The sequence below is a fragment of the Palaemon carinicauda genome, chromosome 2 (genome assembly GCF_036898095.1).
Source record: "Palaemon carinicauda isolate YSFRI2023 chromosome 2, ASM3689809v2, whole genome shotgun sequence".
In the NCBI taxonomy this organism is placed as follows: Eukaryota; Metazoa; Arthropoda; class Malacostraca; order Decapoda; family Palaemonidae; genus Palaemon; species Palaemon carinicauda.
Window position 1 is genome coordinate 198,987,320 of NC_090726.1, and position 6,163 is coordinate 198,993,482.

Here is a 6,163-nt window from a genome sequence, read left to right on the forward strand (position 1 = left end):
TAGTTAATTCATTCCAGAACTCATTCCGCTCTTCTTCACTTTTCTCACTACCTGGCCCATACGCACTGACAAACGCCCAACATTCCCTTGCCAATCTAACCCTTACCCACATTAACCTAGATGATATCTCCTTCCATTCCACTACTCTACCTGTCATCCATTCACTCAGCAATAAAGCCACACCCTCTCTCGCTCTTCCCCCTTTCAATCCCAGACACTCTACCAGACATTTCACCAAACATCACTTCACCCTTTCCTTTTATCTTCGTCTCACACAAGGCCAATACATCCATCCTTCTATTCCTAAACATACTTCCAAATTCACATCTTTTACTCTCTATCGTACTACATCCACGCACCTTCAAACACCCCAAAACTAGAGTGCGGGGAGCAGTCACTCTCCCCCCAGCTCCATCTCTTTGTTGATGTCTCACAGGATGTAGATACATATACATATATATACATCATATATATATATATATATATATATATATATATATATATATATATATATATATAGGTATAATGATTACACAGTTTACCCAAACCCCTGTACCCTGTTTAGTAGTTGGGTTGGCGCCAGGTATTGTAGCATATCGGTTTCTTAGCAACTTTTAGAGGTAAGGTGGCTAACACAGTGTCTTATTATTATTATTATTATTATTATTATTATTATTATTATTATTATTATTTGATCTTAGCAGATGCTTATGCCCATTTATTGCTTGGTGAAGTGGTGGGTGGGTGGCAGATGGAGAACCATTTACAGATCTAGACTATATTTTAACTGAATATATTTTATAAACGTCATAAAATGTATTGGTAGATTTTAGTTTACTTACGTTACACTTCGAGTGATTAAGTTTCAAATAGTGAAATTTATGGATTGTTACGTTGTAAGGAAGTGGATGCTAGTTGGTGTGGAACTGGCCGCTGGATCGTATGCTTGCTCTCTCTCTCTCTCTCTCTCTCTCTCTCTCTCTCTCTCTCTCTCTCTCTCTCTCTCTCTCTCTCTCTTCGACTACTACTACTACTACTTAAACTCGTTTTACTGAGAGAGAGAGAGAGAGAGAGAGAGAGAGGAGAGAGGGAGGAGAGAGAGAGGGAGAGAGAGAGAGAGGGGGGGATTTTGAATGTCTCAAAGACCTTTTCAGTCTATCCGCGGAGGACTTTATTTGCTCTTTGGGGGGCATTTAGAGAGTTCTGATGATCTTGTCTAACTTATTCTTGAACACGTTTAATGAAAAGAGAGAGAGAGGGGATTTCGGATTTCTTAAAGACTTTTAATCCATCCGCAGAGGACTCCATTTGCTCTTTCGTGGAGCAATTTAGTTTCCAGTAATTAGAGTGTTCCTATCTTGTCTAACTTATTCTTGAACTCGTTTAATGAAGAGAGGAGAGAGAGAGAGATGAGAGAGAGAGAGGAAGAGAGAGAGAGAGAGAGAGAGAGAGGAGAGAGAGAGAGAGCATACGATCAGTTGCCCGTTCCCAACGCTAGCTTCAGCTTCTTACAACCCAGGTGAAGGGGAGTTGTTGAAGAGAAACATTGGATTGTGATAGTACTGATAAAATTTATTTTTTTCACGGATAAATCAGCCTTTAAAATGTTGTATAGTTTATCAGAAGTGTAATAATCGAACCAAAAGGTGAACATTGTTTTAGATTTATAGACGAGGGCCGCTGTTTCTTTTTATTTTTTTTTACTTTAATTAAGAAAATAGACAGTTTATACTTTCATTTCTTTAAATATATATTTATAATATATACATTTATACTGTAATATTGGTTTTCCCCGATAGTCAATAGTGGGCAAATGAGTCAATAGGGGCCTAATTGAGTCTATAGGGGGCCCAATTGAGGTCAATGGGGGCCTAATTGAGTCAATAGGGCCCTAAATGAGTCAATAAGGGCCTAAATGAGTCAATAAGGGCCCAAATGAGTCAATATGGGGCCTAAATGAGGTCAACATGTACCTAATTGAGTCAATAAGGGCCTAAATGAGTCAATATGTACCTAATGAGTAAATAAGGGCCTAAATGAGTCAATAGGGGCCTAATTGAGGTCAACGGGGGCCTAATTGAGTCAACGGGGCCTAATTGAGGTCAATAGGGGCCTAAATTAGTCAATAAGGGCCTAATTGAGTCAATGGGGGCCCTAATTGAGTCAATAAGCACCTAATGCAGTCAATAGGGGCCGAAATGAGTCAATAGGGGCCGAAATGAGTCAATATGGCCTAATTGAGTCAATAGGGGCCTAAATTAGTCAATAAGGGCCTAAATGAGTCAATAGGGGCCTAGGCCTAAAATAAGTCAATAGGAGCCTAAATGAGTCAATAAGGGCCTAAATGAGTCAATAGGGGCCTAATTGAGTCGAATAGGGCGTCTAAATTCATCAATTGCAGTATTCTAACATTTGTCATTCAGATAAATATTTACCAAACATACTAAAACAAAACTGAATGCTAATGCAAGAAATAAAGATTTCTATAATGTATATATTTTAAACTTCAATTATTATCAAGGAATTTATCACTTATACAAATCTGTTCTTAGATAATTTATTTTCTCCATTATAAAATTACCACCAGAACTCTATTGCATTATTGAGTCTTTTGACTGGTCAGGAAAGTACTATATTGGATCCCTCCTCTCTGGTTACGGCTTATTTCATCTTTTGACTACTCATATACAGAATAGTCTGGCCTATTCTTTCCTCATACACTTGACAACACTGAAATTTTCAAACTATTCTTCTTCTCTCAAGAGGTTAACTACTGCAATTTGTTCAGTGGCTCACTTTCCTCTTGGTAAGGATCGAAGAGACTCATTAGCCATGGTATGCTGCTCTTCTAGGAGAACACTCCAAAAATTTAACCATTGTTCTCTAGTCTTGGGTAGTGCCATAGCCTCTGTACCATGGTCTTCCATTGTCTTGGGTTAGAGTTCTCTTGCTTGAGGGGCACACTCGAGTACACTATTCTATTTTGGTTTCTATTCCTCTTGTTATTTCAAGTTTTTATAGTTTATATATGAAATATTTATTTTAATGTTATTGTTCTTTATTTTATTTTTCCTTGTTTCCTTTCTTGACTGGGCTATTCTCCCGGTTTGGGCCCCTGGGTTAATAACATCTTGCTTTTCCAACTAGGGTTGTAGCTTAGCAAGCAAGCAAGTAATAATAATAATAATAATAATAATAATAATAATAATAATAATAATAATAATAATAATAATAATAATAACAATAATAATAATAATGGACATATTATTCATAGAATTACAACCTGAACTGTATTGCATTATAGATTATAGCCAGGCTAATAATCAACTAAAAATATATAGATACCAGCTTGGCTATATGCTGCTATATCCACAATAGCCGTGGATTGTAATGTCCCTTAGGCACGAGATCCTTCTCCATGCTCCTTATTCTCTTCCTCCCCCTTCCCTCCCCCTCCCCCTCCCCACAACTCTAATGGCGATACGCTTTGGTATTTGCTTTGTTCTGCCCCTCCTCCTCCTCCTCCTCCTCCTCCTCCCCTCCTCCTCCTCCTCCTCCTCCTCCTCCTCCTCCATCTTCTTCTAGATCAAGGTCCAGAACTTCTCAACCTTTTTATATTTTTATTTTTAATTCCCTGAGGTATTTGCTCACTAAACGGAGAGTTGCATGCCTTCAACAGGAGTATGTTTTTTTTTTTTGTTCGTGTGCTTTTGTGCTTGCCTGTGGAGATACCATTGGTGGGCATCTTGAACATTTCTATCAGATGAAGATAGCTTTCAATTCCCAAGGCACGATTCTTCATGACATTTTTTTTTATGCCATGTTTTAACCAGCGGAAGACATGACGGTTCTGGATCGTCTCAACCCTCAAGGGCCTCATGGATCCTTTCTGTGTCTTCTTCTTCTTCTTATTCTTCTTCTGTGTGGTTGTGTCACATTCCTTCTTTCTTGTCCTTGGAAGATTCACTTTTCTTTCTTTTAGATTCATTGAGATAAATAAATAGATTTCTTGTTATCTTATCAGTCTGCTTGATTTCAGACATACGATGAACCATTTAATCTCCGGTATGGCGAATAACAAATAATATTTTAGCTATATAGAGCAATTCATAACATTGTATATAATATCATCGCTAAAAGGTTTTGAAAAAAGGGGTATGGCTCCTCTGTTATATTTACAGCCCAGATTTGTTTTACCTCGGGCAAAACAGCTTCATTCAACTTCCTTTGATTCATGGATGCTCAGTTAGTAGCAAAAGGATTTTGGTAGCCTGGTGGTAGCGTCCTTGCCTTGTTATTGCGAGTCTGGAGTTTAAGTCTCGCTCAGACTGGTTAGTTCCCTTGGTCGATGCAACCTCACCATCCTTGTGAGCTAAGGATTGGGGCTTTGAGGGAGCATATAGGTCTATCTACTGAGTTATCAGCAGCCATTGCCTGGCCCTCCTTGGTCCTAGCTTGGATGGAAAGGGGGTTTGGGTTGCTGATCGTATGTAATATGGCCAGTCTCTAGGGTCTTGTCCTGCTTGAAGGGGCAATGTCACTATCCCTCGCCTCTGCCATTCATGAGCGCCTTTAAACCTTCAAAAGAGCCCATTCTAAAACCTAATTTACCTTAGATATTATTGTACATAAAAAAATTTGAGAGAGAAAAGTTATAGGCTTAAGAAAATGACAAAATTCATTTGTTTTAAGAAGAGAGATTCGAATCTGACATTCTTAGCAGCTAGAGTTTTCATTCCTTCATTATAGTGTAATTCTTCAACCGACAGGAATATTTTTTTTTTTTTTGTACTCTTTAATAACCAACCAATAATGATTTTATTTTGGACGGAAAAATCTGATTATTGTGAAAGATACACATTACTGTGTAACAAGTTGAATGGACTTGGTTTTATCTAGCAAGATTCTGTTGAATAGTATGTTCTGGTCTTCTCTGAAAAGATTCTGTTAAATAGAATTCTGTGATTTTGTCTACCAAGATTCTGTCGGAATAGAATGCTCTGTTTTTGTCTGGCAAGATTATGTTGAATAGAAAGTCTGGTTTTGTTTAGCAAGATTCCATTGCATAGAATGCTCTGGTTTTGACTGGCACTAAAACTCTGGTTTTGTCTAGCAAGATTCCATTGCATAGAATGCTCTGTTTTTGTCTGGCAAGATTATGTTGAGTAGAATGCTCTGGTTTTGTCTGGCAAGATTCTGCTGAATAGAATGCTCTGGTTTTGTCTGGCAAGATTCTACTGAATAGAATGCTCTGGTTTTGTCTGGCAAGATTCTACTGAATAGAATGCTCTGGTGTTGTCTGGCAAGATCTACTGAATAGAATGCTCTGGTGTTGTCTGGCAAGATTCTACTGAATAGAATGCTCTGGTGTTGTCTGGCAAGATTCTCTCGATAATAACATTCACGAATATTCTCATACTTTCGTTTACACCCACCATTGTTCCCATTCAGCTATCCCAGGCCAGTTTCCTTTTGTCCTAGTGATTCTAGCAATACTGCAGATAATAACGACAAGATAGATAAAGAGTGTATCCAGAGGTTTGGTGGAGAAGGTTTCCCTTAATAGAATGCATTGGAGAGGGCACATAGGCAACCGACTCCGTAATGTAGGGATAACGCTGGGAAAGATGATTTTTGTGAACACTGTGCATGCAAAGAACGTAATTTTTCATGAAGGTGGTCATTAATTAAGATTAAATTTCATAATTTTTTCTGGTGAACATTTTAAAATTTTTTCTATACAAAATATGAATTTAAGAAATTTTAATTAATTTATTACTGAAATAATACAGCTTTTTGTATTTACAAAACAATGCCTCTGATTGCTTTGAAGGTCATGGTATTAATACATCTGATTGCTTTGAAGGTCATGGTAGTAATACATCTGATTGCTTTGAAGGTCATGGTAGTAAGCTTGTATCCATATTCAAGGTTCCTCTCTCTCTCTCTCTCTCTCTCTCTCTCTCTCTCTCTCTCTCTCCTCTCTCTCTCTCTCTCTCTCTCTCTCTCTCTCTCTCTCTCTCTCTCTATGTTGATTTTGTTTGAAATACAGACAGTAGTTTCTTTTCTTGATGTGAATTGAATACAAGTTTTAACATTGAAAAGTGGTACAATAAATTGATCATCTTTTCGTGTCTTTGATTATCAGCTGTGCTGTTTCTCA